General features: G+C 49.0%; 1 protein-coding gene across 6 annotated transcripts in view; it reads left to right on the top strand.

Annotated features, from left to right (window-relative positions):
• The window catches only part of SBF2 (SET binding factor 2), a 2,080,461-nt gene that overhangs the window by 2,049,064 nt on the left and 14,288 nt on the right, over positions 1-17,109 (top strand). The gene's annotated exons all lie outside the window — the stretch shown is intronic.

The following is a 17,109-nucleotide window of genomic DNA, read 5'->3' as shown; positions in this document are numbered from 1 at the left end:
TGTCTATTTAAAGGTATAATGATTGAACAAAGGTCAAGGTTGTTGTACTTGATGTAAAAACCAAAAAGCCTTGAAGTATGTCACCTCCTTTCTTCGCCACCTCAAACACGTTTCTTTCCTTTTCTGTTTGACCCTGGATGCTTTTTGGCTTCAGTGGTGAAGATCTCCTCAACTGGCCAGCTGGTGTTTTTTTCCTATGTTTTTATGTTTCAGATATTAGGTTTGTTAATGTAAATTTGTTAAGCAGATTTTTTGTGGGTTTGTACAAAATACATTTTATATATATAGCACCAAAACATATGTATGGATATATTTAATGACTCCAATTGTACTGAACACATTTACCCCATACCACACAAAGGGCGAGTTTGACCTTAAGTCTGTTTTCTCCATGTCTGTGGATAACAAATACAAGTCTTGGGAAACTCCATTGCCCATCCTTCTCTTTTGAAGGTGGCGTCTGTGAATGGCAGAGAAGGAGGCCAAGTTTCTTGAGAACTAACGGAAGACAGAATAACAAACCAGTGGTCTTTCACTGAAACCAGCAGTGGAGCCATGTCATGTATGGGCTCCAACTTGGACATGATTTTATGTGCTTCTCTGCTGTCGGCTCGTGCCTAGAAGAATGTACTTGTAATCTCATTCTTGACTAGGAGGCAGAAACTCCCGATGAATAAGGACCTCATTGAAACTGTTATCAGCCGCATAAAACTTGATCTTTTTAGGAATCTTTATACATTTGTGAAGTCAGACCTAAAGTAGGAAATCCAAGGAAGACTCTGTCTTACCCATTAGCAGATAGAGCTATGCAGCGTTGCAAATACATATGGCCCCCACAAAACGATTTCCAGTTAGTACTAACTGGACCCTAAACCTCCTTCCAGCTAGGCAATGCAGTCCTTCATGGCACAATCTCCTTTCCCAAAAGATTCCAGGCAGTGCCCCCTCAAGCTTCTTTGGCCTCACTAAGTGCAGTTAATCTATTGAGGAAAAATCAAATCCTTGGCCTAGAACTAAGGCCAAGAAACCTTATGTGCTCCATTGGAGGAACATAAAATACCCGCCGACCCTCTCCCTCCGCCCCTGGATGACAACACATACCCATAAATCATATGCAAAATCATTTAACTTTTGTATTAGTTAATTTCGATTCAGGGCTGGAACACTGCTGCTGCGCTTTTGTTACAACGGCGATTTTGCAGCACTGCTGCAAAACCGTCCCCCAGCAACAAAAACGACCCCCACCGGTACCAAACCGGCCCCACCCTTACGTCCCACCGCGGAAACGCCCGGAGCCCGCTACAACCAGTCCGGCCCTACTTTTAGTCCTTGATCACACCCATCTGGTCTCTTCTCGGACCCCTGCGCTCTGGGGATGACTGCATTATGACATATCTTTCGCCAGACCTTTCCAGGTGCCCCAAACGTTTGTGATTTTTTTTTGGGGGGGGCATGCACAGGCTTTGTATACCTGTTCCTCTGCGTGCATGAACCAGTCGTATACCTGTTCCTCTGCGTGCATGAACCAGTCCATGTGGGTTTTCCTTTTGTCCACCATCGAGATGGTAGCACTCCCCCACTTCTGTAGGACGTCTCGTCTTCCCACCATTAGAGCAACATTACAAAAGAGAAGCACATATCTATCTAATGTTTGTTCCTCCCAGACTCTCAACATGACCACTTTTAAGATGATCTCCAGTGGCTGCTTCAGGGCGTGTGATATCCTTTGTTGGATCCCCCTCAAAAACGGGCCCAGAGCCCACAATTACTTTTCATTGATTTTAACATGTATAAAACAAACAAAACATGTATCGTTTTTAGGTTAATTGCTGTATGTCAAAGTACAACTTGTGCAGATATTCAAAAAAACATCATGGTCATAGCGTTGCTACATGACTCACTCCATCCACATTCAGATGGAATTAGTCATGCAGCAACACTACGAAGGACTATGTTAAGTCAAGCTACACCCTTTTGTCCTTTACCCTCCATACCATGATTGAAAAAAAAAAATATCTGCATATGTTCTAGGCCAAAGACGTTTTCTGTGACCACGCTCCTACTCTGGTAAAGTGTGCCCTTTGATGAAGACGGGTGGGTGAACACATGATTCACGTTAAGGCCTAAAGTAAAAGGCCTTTTCACTCGGCTCCTGGCGAAGGCCATAGACCCATATAAGCTGTTCCAGGCTGAACCATGACGACCCGACCACTAGGTGTTGTGAACTAGTGACTCAACCACATAACACCATCTTGTTTTTAGTCTTACCCCTATCCAAATTCTCTTCCCCGGATAAAGATTTACCTGTAGGATAGAAGGTAATTTAAACTCACTCAACACTGTCAGCATCCAGACAGTCTCCCTCCTGGTGGACGTCTAGATGTCACTCGGACAATGGCAGACCCTATGAGGACACAATCCACCAAATCACACTAAGCGGAGATTATATACACCGCATACTGTGACTGTGTGGTTGAGGGTCTCTGATACAACATTCTTGAGACTCTGGCATTGAGACCATGGTGGTTCATTCTCCCCTCCCTTTTGATAAAAGAAATGAATGGAAAGAGCCAGGTTTTGAGTGTTCTCTGGAATTCCAGGTGACTTGTCAAGTCTTATTCATGCAGGAGTGAGGTTCCAAAGCTTTACCGCTTAGACAGAGGAGGAGCATTCACTAGCTCAGGACATTTTGAAGGGTGGGGTGGTCAATAGGGTTGGTCGGTCTGGAAGGCAGTGGTGGTATTTGCCAAAGGTATGGTTCCTCTTTAAAAGGAAGAGTGGTATAATGCCACAGCTTTCGCGATGAATGATGCACATTGCTTTTAAGGTTCTCAGTTTAACTAGTTGCAGCCATTGCAGCTTTACAATGCCTGGTGTGAAGGAAGTCTGCATTAGTCGGTTGAGAAACTAGCTGGCAACTGCATTTTGAACACTGTCATTTACATAGTATTAACAGAAGCGTATCTTCAGGGAGTTGTTTAGGTGTGACAGCCCCCAAATAAATGTATTCTTGCCTTGATAGTTGAGTATGGAGGCCGTGAGTTGGGTCTGATATGTCTGTTTCGTTGTGAGCCCAGAATGAAAGATGAAATAGTAACATTTGATGTGAGGCAGAGATATGCTGAATGGCAAAATGTGAAACCAGATAAACTGGAATCAATATTAGTTGTCTACTTGTCCAAATTGTGTGATCCTAGCCAATCATTTTATTTAACAGAGCCTCCTTTTTCTTTATTATCACATATGAATGAGAGCACTTTTAAATACTTTAGTTATCTCTAATGTTTGATTTAATAGACTATAAAATTGCTCCATCTATAATAAGAATCTGATAGAGACTACTAGCCGCAGATTCCTTAACGACGTAGAATTATCCCCAGGCGTAAGACTGGACCCGAAAAACTTTCTTGCCCAGCATCTCTGCGCGCCAGGGAGCTGTACCTCGCGACTCCGCCCCGACGTCCTCCGCGGGCGTGACGTCAACGAGGTCACATAAGTCCCACCCCGGCACGCTGACGTCAGTTTTCTTCTTTGCCGCATGCAACGCGGATCCGGATCGTGTTCCTGGCCTGTTTCAGGCCTTCTTTTGTCGCTTTCAGCGTTTTCTTGAGAACAGTGTGCGAATGCCTTCGGGCTTCAAGACGTGCTCGTCTTGCGTGCGCCAGATGTCGGCGACGGTTCCTCACCCCATCTGTATGTGGTGTTTGGGGGAGCACCACGACTCCACGGACTGCAAGGCGTGTCAGCAAATGAAGCCAAAGTCCCAGCGGGAGCACCGGATGAAACTCCTTTTGGCACGTATGTCCAGGTCATCGTCGTCGCCGCGCCCCTTCCCCGCGGAAGGCTTCAAGAACTGCCTGCCATCGTCCCTCTCCCAGGCCGCAAGGGCGTCGCTCACCTGTTGTTAAGTGTGTCAGTTTGTTCCCGAGGACCGGTCCCCGGCATGTTGGGGGTGCGGGTTCTCCGCGTGTGGTGCGGCCCCGAGCGTAGCCACTCTATCCGCCGTTCCCCGGCGCAGGGGCGACCAGAGCACAGATGGAGGCCTATGAGGCAGCCTTGCGGGCCTCTTTGGCTCTTCCCTCTTCTCCTTCTCTTCCTGGGACGTCAGCAGATCCCTTGCCGCGTGCTGGGACTTCTGCTGCATCGCCGGTAGCTCCGGCGCCAACAGGTTCGGCTCCAGGTTCTGAAGATATAGTGCCATCGGGGTGCGACCCTTCGGGGGTTCCCTCCTTCGGACCACGGCGCCTCTGCCTCGCCGCACACCCCTGCGGGGTTCCCCGTGGTGTCTGGGGAAGTTGCCGGGGCTCGGGCGTGTCCTCGAGTCCCCCTCGGTCCCCTGGGCAGGCGGCAGCCTTGTCCGAGGCCGAGATGATGCCGCTCAGATGCCGGTGGCTGCTGGCCCTGACGGCGCCGCGGGGGCCGGCTAGGGGTCGGGCTGTGTCCCCGGGCCCCCCTGGCCTCCTCGCCCACCTCATCCCTCCACGCAGGCGGCTGCCTCGTTGGAGGTCGAGTCGACGCCTTTTCGGCGCCGTTCCTTAGCCGCCCCGGCTCAGACCCAGCCCCGGTCTCCTGTTCCACGCGTTGTGGCGGAGGTCGTTCTGGCATCCCCTTCGGCGCCGGTCGATGTTGACCTGACGCCAGTGACGGACTCTACGGCGCCGTGCCGGCGTCGGATCGTTGATTCGTCTTCGGATGCCCCCTCTTCTCCGGAGGTTCGGCAGCTGTTTGTTTCATCTTCTCCGGAGACGGGTCGCCGCGTCGTGGCTTTTTCCCCGGCGTCTTCCAAGGATGGCTCTTCGCCGTCACTGCGCCCGCAGTCTTCGCCGGAGGCACCTCAGGTTCCCCATTCATCGGTCTACCCTCCCCCTTTCCGAGCTTGGCCTTTCCTTTCTCCGGTTGGGCTGGGGGACGGCCGCCTTAGCTTGCAGCCGTTGCCCACGGAGGAACTGCTTTCCCCGCCGCGGGGCCCTGAGGAGGCGAGTGCTGCCTTCGCTTGGGCTGTTTCCACAGCTGCGGGAATGTTGCGCATGGGCGATTCAGCTGCCCATTTCCCTACGGATCATCTGCTGGAGGTTCTCCATCAGGGCTCTGGTGGTCGGGAGCTGCTTTTTCCCTTCAAGGCATCGCTCCACACTTCTCTTTTGGGGGCCTGGGGGCGTCCTGCCACGGGGGACCCGGTACCCCAGCCACTTCTGCACTGCCACCGCCCTGCTCCGCATGATCCTGTCTGTCTTTCCCTCCACCCTTCTACCAGGGGCCCTCTTTTACAGACTGCCTTTCCCTCCCTGCCATCGGTGTAGTCTCCCCCGTCACGGTTAGATTCATGGGGGCGCAATATCTTCGCGTCCTCCAGTGCTGCCTTGCGGGCCCTTAACACTCTTTGTGTATTGGCTAGAGCCACTTCTTGCTTATAGGATTCGGCGGAGTCCCTTATGTCTTCCACTTCTCAGGAGGGTGCCTGTGTTGATCTGTGGCACATGGTGTTGGATGGCCGGGAGCATGCCACGTTTATTCTCCCCTCGGCTCTGGACGTTTCGGAGGTGCTTGGTTGTACCATGGCTTCTTCGGTGGCCCTTCGTCGCCATGCCTGACTACGGGATAGTGTATTCCCTGAGAACGTAAAGAACAGCTGGTTGACCTTCCCTTTGATGGCGCTCTTTTGTTCCACGCCCCTGCGGATTCTGCCATTCAGAGGTTTCTTGCGGGGCTTCGCCCTCCTCCTCCTCTCCCCCCCCCCTCCACAGTGACCTGGATGTCGGTCTGTGTTTTGGGAGGTGTTCTCCCGTTGTTTTCCTGGGGCCTTGTAACGAGTAGCCCCGGTTGTGTGTTCTGTGTGGTTGATGTGCCTTAGGGTCCTTTTGTTGGGCCCGTGGTGCTGTTGGCTGCTGGTCTGGCCTTTGATTAGGCCTTCTGCGTCTTCTTTCTTGGCTGATTGGTAAGCCATCTGTGGATTTTTCTGCAGGTCTTTCTGTTTTGTCCTCTGCTGCGGAAATGTTTTCCTAAGAGGTGTTCCCATGGTTCTTGGGACGTAACCTACCCTTGTTGGGGTACTTGTAGCTATTACATAGCTCTGTCATGTGCCGGGGAGGTGTGGTCACCCTTTTTGGCCTCCTTGCTCTCCGCGGCGTCACGGTATGTCGCAGGTGCGATCTTCTTGCCAATTGTCTTGGAGCAGCTTGCGCTGGGTCAGTCCTTCTTCTTGTCGCTACGCCGCTCGGCCAGTCTGGCCTGCTCTCTGTGGCATCATGTTGTGGCAGTTCCCCACTTTTGTCCTGTGGGTTGGCTTTCTTGGCCTCTGTGTTCTGGTGGCCGGCGTGGGGCCGTCCTCCGTCTCTCTTTCTCTTCTGCCGGTTCCTCCACTTCTTCGTGGTTCAGTGTGTCTGTGTTCCTGGCCCGGCCCCTCCCTTGGGGTGTGTCCTGGCCCTCCCTGGCCTCTGCCTTCGGCGGGCGTCTACCTTGTCCTGGACGTGCGGTCCGGTAGTGTTGCCTGTTGCTGGCACCGCATGCCCGTGCAGGGCTTCTTGTTCTACTCCACCGTTGTGATCGTGATGTGTTCCCTTGCGCCCCTGCCTCCGCTGGGGCTTTGCACACTGGTGCTTTCTTCTTCCGCTTGTGCTGTTGGCGGTGGAGCGTTTCTGGCCTTACCCGCTGCTTGCGGCCAAGGTGTATTCAGCCCTTTTCTCTCTCTGTGCATGTGTTTCTTTTGGTGGGCCCTGCCTCTGGTCTACCTCTTCTCACTGGTTTTGAGGTGGCCCTTGTGTTCCTTGAGGTTTTTAGAGCGCTGTCTGCCCCTGCGGGGTATTGGGCGCTCTCCCTTGGTTGGGCTTAGGATATTCTGGCCTTTTCCTTCTTGTTCTTGTGCCATGTCCCCTACTGGGGCCCTGGTATCTCCTGGTGGGGAGGCTCTCTCGCAGGCCCTCCTCCCTTCTGGGTATAGTTAGGGTATCTAGTCTACGTTAAGGAATCTGCGGCTAGTACTCTCTATCAGATGTACAAGTTACTTACCCTCGGTAACGATGTATCTGGTAGAGACGATTCTAGATGCAGATTCCTTCACGACCCGCCCATCCTCCCCGTTCTGCGAGGACACTCAGCTTGGTTTTATGCGCTCGCCTCCTTCTGGGTGGCTTGTCTTCTGTGGGGGTCTTTTCATTTTCTGTCTGTCGGGCTTCCCTCCAGCTGGGTTCTCTCCAGTGTAGGGGCCTGCTTTTGTTCTTTTTCCCTTGCGGTCTTCTACGCTGGGGATTCTTTTGCCTTTCCTTGGCCTCCTGCTCCTTTCAGAGGCTCTGCCACCCTTGACTATGTAGTCTTGGGGTAGATTGCTGTTGCTCCTCTGTCCCGGGCTTGTGGCCCTTTGTTGTGTGGTCTGTGGTTGCAGTCTCTCTCTCTCTCTTACAGCGCTTTCCACTGCTTGTGCCTCCAGCCTGGCTATCGCCTTGGCTTGCACTGTGGTTCCACGGAGGGGTTCTTTACGCTGTCCCTGTTGTGGCTTTACTGATGTGGCCTTCTGGTACTTTGGTGCTCACTGGTGCTGTTCCTCACCTTTTGACTCTTTCTTTTTGTTTCTTTGGGTTTTTCGCACACTGTTCCCATGCTCTCCTCAGTTTTGTTGTGATGGCTCCGCGTTGTGGCGCGGAAAAGTTCTCCAAAGCAAACTGACGTCAGCGCGCTGGGGTGGGGCTTATGTGACCTCGCTGACGTCACGCCCGCAGAGGACGCCGGGACGGAGTCGCGAGGTACCGCCCCCCGGCGCACAGAGATGCTGGGCAAGAAAGTTTGTCGGGTCCAGTCTCACGCCTGGGGATAATTCTACGTTAAGGAATCTGCGGCTAGAATTGTCACTACCAGATACATCGTGACCGAAGGTAAGTAACTTGTACATCTAGGCCATGTTTAGGGATTACATGACTACCGACTTACCTCCTGGTTCACTAATGGCATTCTTTTTGGGGGGCAGGTCACTTATGTTTCTAAGTTCATGTTTAAAACCAATCATTTTTAATAAATGCTTGTTTACAATGTGTGTTATAATCTGAAGTAGTTGGGTGAAACACATCCGCATTTTAAAGAAATACACTTTTTAAAATTTTTGGGGAGATTGTATCATATTTCTACATTATGTTTGTTGTACAAAAACATGGAAAACATTTTCATGGCTTAGCTTGTGCACGGATTGTTAGAGTCAAGTCGGAGCCTTGAGTTGGGTCTGGCTAAATTCACCCTATTAAATTGCTGGCACACCTACCTCTATTTGCAACTCGGGCTTAGTACATGGGGCTGTCAGTCACTTGATAAAATTATATTTAAAAAGCAAGGACTGGAAACATGGAGCTGTGTCTGCATGCACTGATTTGACAACTCTACCAACGACGCTTCTCGTAGCAGAGACGAAGAAGAGTACATGCAATGAAAACACATTTTAAATGTTTGATATCCGGGCGGGCACTGTAGGCCATTGTGCTGTATGTGATCATAGTCATGAGTTCCCAGCGAGAACTACTAGGCCCAGGTGGGACGGGCAGGGGAGTAGCTTTAGCGGGGGTGTCTGTAGTGTCACACCCCCAAATGCATGCTTAGTTTGGTAGTTGCATCTGGGGGTACTGAGTCGGTCCTGCTGTGTCTTTGTTTGTTTTTCACATAGTTCATTTCATTAAGCGCTTTTAACTTGTTCCGTTTCTGGAGATAAACTTTAATATATATAGTAACTGATTTATCAAAAAAGTCGTAAATCTGCACCAAAGTATTCCTTGAATAAGTGTAAATTTACTACTTTTTGGAAATCACAGACACTGAGAGTAGTAGGCTCAGAAAGCTGTACCAATGTTTCCAGGCACACTACTGGTAATCAAACACCCAAAAGGTGATGGAATAAATGTTCACAAATAGTCTAAGTTCTAACCATTGTCAATCGCTCGGGCAGTATTCCAACTCATTGTTTTTCACCCACTGTGCCACTCTAGACAGGGACCCACCAAATGCAAATCAGTACTGACCCTGCCCCTGTTGGAAACAGTCCATCGCAAACATTGGTCTTCTCACCCCTCCACTCTGCAGGCCAGTGCTTTTTTATTTGGTACATTTGAGGTTCCAAGGCAATGGTAGCTTGAACTTTGTGCTTCGAACTTGAGCTTAGGATGATTTGTATATAAAGAAACAGACAGGGCTTTGGGTATGCAGATTAGATTTGATTCGGACATTTTCCACATTTGTGTTTTAAAGTTAATGGTTTACTTGCAAACGGTGGCGTGGCCCTTGGTTCCACAGTTAATAGTACTGTGGACATAATTATGAAGAAATCCCCACCTGGCAGTCATATTTTTTTTAGAAGGATGCAGATGTGGAACATGCCACACTCTTGTTTACTAACCATTGGACTAAAAGTGCTTGGAGGGACGACATTTTGTCAGGGTGTGGAAGTGGAAATGACTTGTCTATGTAACGAGTCAACAGCCTTTTGCAGTAAGTTATTCTTGTATATCATGAACATAGCGCTTGTAGTGGAATAACAGTGCATTAGTAATAGTTGCAGGATTTATACAGACCAAGAAGCACTAATATAGGAAGTCGCTTTCAATAGAGTGCCTGTGTTGGGTGGGTGTGGGGCGGGGGTTAAAAGCAAGATTGGCAGCACAGTTACACATCTCGGTAAGGCACGCGAAACACGGAAAAAAGGACGTCTCTTCGAGTTTGTTTCAGGCCTCTGCCAGTCCTATGAGCCTAGTTAGATCAACAGCTTTCTTTCATATGTGCTTCAGACGAATTGTTTTGTTCAACAATTATAGATCAGGTTCCTGGAATTGTGAACATGTTTAGTTTCTTGTGTATGTGCGACTTTTTTCCTTGAAATTCTCGCAGACGCGCAAGCTTCCGCACGCTGGTATTTCCTTAATCGGACAGACTGAAGTTATCTTAAGAACTAACACTTGACCATTCTGTCCTGAAAACATTGACCACAAAAAGTAAAACAGTGGATACCTAGTGATCACTGGTGGCTTGAGCCTGATGCTTGAGCTTTTTGTCTATGCACTAAAATTAAGCCAACAAGCATCACACATCTGGCCCACACTAAGCTACATGTTTAGATCCCCAAAGTTGGATTTGACACGGTGAGATTTGCTTACAGTGATTTTGAAAAAGTTTTCTTTCCCATCTCATTTTAAAGCCTTTGTGACACTACAGCGAGATGCTGTGGGCGTAATTTAATAGGTATTAAATGAGAGTATGAACCTTCCTCCTGCCAGTGCATTGAAGGGCCTAGGGCAACACCACAAAGTAGCTCGTGGTGCATCACTTAAAGCCTTTGCAGCTTGAAGGCCAGTGTCTTCTTTCATGAAAAATACTGGGAATGAGCTTTCGGTGCAGGAACGAGTTCTGGACATATTGTGAATGTGCACATGACCCCTGCCTCTTTACAACCCAGTGCTGGCAAAGCCATCTTGAGTCTTTCTATCCACTGCATTGAGGTGGTTGATTCAACTTTTTTGCAGTGTATGCATACAAGGATTCGCGCTCCAAAATAGCTGACTCCTAACCACAGAGCTGTTTCCTTACTCTCATCTTGACACGTTGAATAAGTGGACATTGCAATGTGCATGTCAAAAGTGAGCACATCGAGAAATGACCCTTTAAATAATCCTGAATTATGATTAAAAGCAGAGGATTGGACACAGACACGCATTCTTCGGAGATCTAATCATTTCAGGGATCGTTGCCAGAAACCCCCTGGGTCTTGTGTGCAAACTGATGGATAATGGGTGGAGTCCTTGAAATTCCAGCACGACATCAACTTCCGAGGAATGAGCTGCAATTGTAAAAATAGAATCGACATAAAACTTCAAGAATTGGAGTACTTGACCTGAATTTACTATATGACTTTACTTTACATTACTTTCTGTATTCTTCTTGAGAATCAGTTGAAAGAACCAAACATCTTCCCTGTCTTTTTGTTTGCTGTCCAAAAGACCTGGGAGGCAATAGAAAGGTAGATGTCCAATAGTGGTAGGTGTAGACTGCCTGTACCTGTATCCAGTTGCTTGAACTTTTGTTTATTTTAGAACATTCAGTCAGTGGTAGTTATGTTAGAATTACAGCCAAAGGCAGCACTGTGGTTAAAGTCGCTCTTCCTCTTTATAGTCTTGGGCCTATAACTTGGAAACAGTCTTTAACAACAGGTATAACAATCTGCAGCGGGCTGTAATGCTGCATCATATTTTTCGAGCAAACTACTCATGATTTGTGTAAGGATATCTGTGTATTTTTCTGAACCCTAAAGCATATAAACAGTTTGATCACTCATTGTCATTAAAAGTAAATCTTTTTCCCCTTCACTTGTAGACTACCAAACCATGTTCCTGAAAACTGTTCATTCTAAACTCTTTGATACTTTGTGGTAGAATTTCATTGCATTCACCGTCTATATCTGTGTTTTTGTAGAGTGCAGAAAACCACACGTGGTTGTCTCGGAGCGCTGTGGGATGGGAGGAGGAGCCAAGGGTCACAAAGAGGTGTAAGAGGGAACAACAATTAATATTGACCAAGATATAATGCAGCGAGTAAAAGGATGCAGTAGTCGAAAGTAAAGGTCTATATATTCAACCAGTCTTAGGCTGACTGTGAGAAGACAAAGAAAAACAGATGAAATCAAACAGGAAGCAGAGTAGGCTGAAGCCTGTGCATCAGAGCTGTATGAAGGCAGAAAAGGTACACCTTTAGACCTTGTCTTTAGGAAGTCTTTTTCCATCTTCAATGATTGGGGCGAGAGTACCACAGAGAGGAGACATAAGCATTAAAAGACCTACCTTGATATCTTTCCAGTTGAGGTCACTGAGTAGCCAGCAGGTTAGTAGAAGGTCATCTCTGACATCTGTTGGTAGGGCTGAAAGAGTTGTCAGATAATCTGGTGCAAGACCACAAATGGGTGTGCAGTAGACAATGTTTTGAAGTGTGACCTGTCATGAATAGGAAACCAATGTAGTGATCCGAGGGCGGGGATGATTTGAACTTTGCAAATCAGCCTTAATTCTTCCTTTTGAACTCTTTGTAGCTTTTGAAGATCTTGGGGAGACCAATCAGAATGCTATTCAATAGTAAAAGCAAACTATTACCAGTAATGTATTGCCTTTTGGGGGAATTGGAGGAAAGTGGTATTGCCCTAAGGCAATCGAAAATGATAGAAGGAACCTTAGGTGACCACATTTACTTGTGAAATAAAGAATGTAACAACACGTTTGCAAACTTCTAAACTGGCTTATGAGTTGTACCCATTGTATCTGGCCAAGCGAAGGGGGGGTACGATGGATCATCTGTGCCCTCAAGTAAGATTTTTGATTTCGAAAACTAAGGCAGCGCAAGTTATCATGCATCTAGTATTGGACATCCTTTATACAGTTAGCAACCTCCTGATGAACTGCACTTTGCTCTTTCATTTTATAGAAGACCTGACAATCATCAGCAAACGTTAGCTCAACATTAGGTGCCTTCGGAGTTATAGCAAGTGCTGCCAGGTAAACATTGAAGAAACAAGCTGAGAGTATGGAACTTGGGAGACTCCGCAGGTGATGAATGAAATCTTAGCAAGGAGCATACCAAGGTTCAATTTAGAAGGGTTGAGGGGATTCTATTATTCAGAAACTAAGTAAGTCAAGATTGGTCTGTGCACCCACCTTTACTTATGATGCTTCCCGACCCATGAGAATTCTATGATCATTGGTGTTAAGTGAGTGGAAAGATCAGAGAGTCTGTTCACAGGCTTGACATTTTTCCACTGCGGTGAGCAATTCTTCTAAGATGTTCATGATGGCTCTGCCCGTGTTCTAACTTGTGCAAAATCAGGACTGAAAGTTTCTCTGTACATTTTTTTTCCAATATGTGAAGACAATTGGCCATTCCGGCTGGCTCTGAGAGAGCAGCTTATCTGCGGACTGCGGAATGGTGAGCTATGGAGGGGGTTGCCAAGAGAAAAGAACTTCCCCACGCCCAAGGACCCATATCGCAATCCACCATGCAACCATTACAGGTGAGTGTCACGACCCCAGTAGAGGAGCGCATGCAGGCTTGAAGTAGTGAGGAGGCCCGCGCTGCCCTTGGCCGTACCTCATGGACCAGTGCGACCGACGAAGGGCCGGGTGGCTTCTGCGCATCCTCCCCTGCCCTCCTCATGCTGACTTGCAAGCCTCCTGCTCCACAACGGGACCGTATCAACTCTGCCTCAGGGCAGGACCGCAACTGGATAAGACAGAGGACAGGCCCAGACCCAGCCCAGTGGTGGGCCGCTTGATTAATGTGTGGAGACAACATGGAGCAATCTGTTTCTCCTAATGCCGGTTGGCTCTGCTGAAAGGTTTGCCTGATTGATTGGCTGGGCAAAGGCCTGGGACACACTTTCTACATCCTGGCCCCGTTCTTGGCTGCATACAGTTGCCCTTTTTTTCCCTCTATCTATGTGGAGAGAGTGTGAAGCCCGGTGCTGCGTTGTTGTTGGATTCTGGAATATGCCCCTCGTCTGAATGGGCCCTGAGTCGCTTGAGACATTGAGTCTATTGTGGGTGGTGTGCCAGCTTTCCTGCCTCCCCCGATCTGCTGCTACTACAGTCCTGAGCTGGGCTTATTGGCCTGGAGGCTTGAGAGGCCTCTTGAACTGGCAGACGGGGGCCCGTCCGCTTCAGTCATCTGCAGGCCATCAAAGATGTGGTCTTGGGGCCGCAGATGTCATCGACTCCTGTGGAGAGGACTCACGGTTGCTGGTTTCATTGCCCCCCATGGATGGCTAGAGGACTGCTAGGCCCGCAGCGATACAGTGGAGCCCTGAGAGCCTTGGACAGGCCTACTACACCTGCACTCCCGGTGAGAAATGGGGAAAGATAGACCAGCGAAAATACACCTTCCCAGCAACGTATCAATCAGTACACAAACACAGCACCCCCAGCCCCCCCACCTGGGGGAAAGGTACTATAATTGAAGGCGGATTAGACAAGATTTTATAAGTCATCCAGACCTCGCAAGTGTTTTTTGGGAACAAAATAGGGGAGGTCCGAGTAGATGTGGCACTCTTCCGTCAAGACCTCCACAAAGCCACCGGCTGCATCGCTGAAGCAGAGGGATGCCTATCCACAGTGGAGGATGAAGTCACCAATCTCAAAGCAAAAGTGGCCCTCCTTCTCACCCGTACAGGGGAGCTCCACCGTGCTGAAGACGCGGGGAACTTACGCTTTGCGGAGTTCCCCAATGACGTTGAAGGCCCGAACCGGCTAAGTTTTTGGAGGACTGGCTTCAATCTTGGATGCCTAAAGGAAAACTCCCACCCTGGTTCGTAGTGGAACGAGCCCACAGATCGTTGGCCCCTAAGCCCCCTCCAGGTGCCTAAAGAAGGCCCATGATTGCACGCTTTCTCAACTTCAAAGAAACGGGATTCCATTCTGACAGAGGCCAGGGCTCTCAAGGGCCTTCACTACCAAATTAAAAAAATTCTGCTCTTTCCTGATTACACATGGGAGGACCAAGCGAAATGCAGATTCTATGAGGCCATTGAACAGCAGCTCAGAGACCTTCAATTGTTCTAAATGCTTTTATTCCCTGCACGTCTCAAAGTCCTTCATGAGGGTAGGTTGTGTTTCTTTGAAACCCCTGAACTTGAATGGGACTGGCTTACAGAGGGAAAGCTGATGTCTGACCAGAGGCGACCCTTGCCCTCTTCTTCTCGTTGCCTCCAGTCCAATGGGCAACATATGACTTGCTGCCGAAAACGGTTCCAGTCAGAAGAACATGTGAGCCTTACTCCCTCACGGATTATATGATGTGGCTTGGACTCAGGGTCCAGAGATTGTCAAATAGAGAACTTTAAGGGTTATCGCTGCAGGATTCGAACTGTCCTTGTATGGTTCTGAGGGGTTTACCACATTGATTCTAATACTTGTAGGGCTCCACCATACCATGCCTGATTAGAGGGACTACTTTTAGTTTCTTTCTCCCTTTGTTTCCCAATTTGGGCACCTGGCTGACAGATGCTCCTTAAAGGGAAGTATGGGGAGAGGGGTTGGGGTGCAAGAGCCTGCACGCCGTAAGGGTGCTTGTTACTGTTTTACTGCTGGTGTGTGAATTTTTCCCTGTTAGGTTGTTGCAGTGATTTGATACTATGTAAATGGCAATGGGTCCCGGGTACTTAACTGCCCTCACCTGAGATGATCAATGTGTCTTGGTACATGAGTCCCATGGGTTCCCGACTTAAGCCAGCACTATCACCAAAGGCCCTGCCATGACCCCATAAAGCGTTATGTCTTGGGACGTTAATGGTCTCTTGGACAAAATCAAGCGCTCTGCGGTGCTGCAATACACCCATTGCTTTCTTCCCTCTGTCTCCTTCCAAGAGACCCACCTTTTGGGTACCAAGTGCCCATTTCTAGAGATAGAGAGAGAGAGAGACAAGGCTATGACATGGTCTATCACGCTGGGTTTACTAGGGGAGCCTGAGGGGTGGCCATCCTACTAAGCCGTTTCCTTCCCATGGTGGTGTCTCAGATCCACTCTGACCTTCAGGGTTGGTACCTTGCACTCACAGGCTCTCTGGAGGGCCATTCCCTGAACCTTCTATGCATGTATGGTCCGCCAATAGTTTTGGAGTCCTTCCTGGCCACCCTCCTTGACCCTGTGGCTGGGCTGCCCTCTGGCCTAGCCTAGGTGGAGACTTCAACACAGCCCTCAATCTGTCGTTGAATGTTTTGGGCACTGTTTCTGAGCACCAAAATGCCTGAATATTTAAAAAATGGACTACTACTCTGGGTCTATGCAATGTACGGAGGGTTTGGAATCCCCGAAAACAAGAGTACACACATGCGTCCGCTTCACACCATACACATGCGCCAATTGACCTGATCTTTATGCTGGTTCCAGACATTCTCCTAGTTTCACACATTCAGATACTGCCTTGGGGACACTCTGACCACGCCCCATTGCTGCTTCAAATCGGTAATCACACCTTGCATTGTCATCCAATATAGCGGCTTAACACCTGGCATCTACAGGATAAGACGTACGTTAAGGAGATAGGTAAGGAAATCCGGCAAAACTTTCAGCTCAACGCCGGGTCGGTACAGTCACCAGGTATCCTTTGTAGGGCATGTTAGGCCACTGTCTGGGAGCACTGCAAGAACATGCGACAGGCCAGAGGTTCAGACGATGACTACGGTAGACAACTGATGCTGATTTGTGCGGAGATCAAGCTCCTGTCTCTTAAAGCAGCTAAGTTGCTTTGGCAGGCGTCCACAGCACGGGCCTATGGGTAGGGAAACAAAACTGGAAATTGCTTTACTAGATGGCGTCACGGCCCTTAGCAGGCAGGGTTATCCCATAAATTTTGGATAACACCGGTTGTGCCCACCGTACCTCCCCCAGCATAGCACAGACATTTGCGGATTACTATTCGCAGTAACCCTGTGCCCTGCTGGTGAGATGGAGACACCTCTACTTGATGATGTGCCGTGCCGCTTCTGTCACAGGCTGAGCGTCGTGCACTGGATGAGCCCATTACACAAGAGGAGGTGGGAGAGGCCATACCCTCAATCAGGCCAGGCCAGATGGGTACCCTACTGAGTTCTGTGTTAAATACCGGCATTGCCTTGCCCCGTCTCTTAGACATGTATATGGAGGCCATAGCAATCGGTTCCTTTCCCAAGGAGATTGACCAAGCCATGATTGTGGTCATACCCAAGTCACGCCCCCCCATCGACCTCATGTGCCAATTTCCGCCCTATCTCTCTCATTAATGGGAAAGTGAACATCTTTGCCACAATACTTACTACGCAACTCCGGCAGGTCCACTGGTCACTTATTCATCCTGACCAGTGTGGCTTCATGCCCTGGAGGAGCACGAGACACTGTTTCCGAAGTCTCCATGTAGCTCTTGCGCATCAACACCTCCTACCGCACCCCTTGGCTCTGCTATTAATCAACTTCGAGAAAGCATTCAATACTGATGATTGGAAGTACTTGGCGAAGGTGCTTGACCGATCAGACTTTGGACCACGGTTCTGCAGTCTGATAAAGATGCTTTATTTAGATCCCATTGCCAGAGTTTAGGTTAATGGTGGCGTCTCTGAGGAGTGCCCCATATGGCGA

Source organism: Triturus cristatus, chromosome 3_2, assembly GCF_964204655.1.
Source record: "Triturus cristatus chromosome 3_2, aTriCri1.1, whole genome shotgun sequence".
NCBI classification, from domain to species: domain Eukaryota; kingdom Metazoa; phylum Chordata; class Amphibia; order Caudata; family Salamandridae; genus Triturus; species Triturus cristatus.
This window is presented reverse-complemented; position numbering and strand designations above follow the sequence as displayed.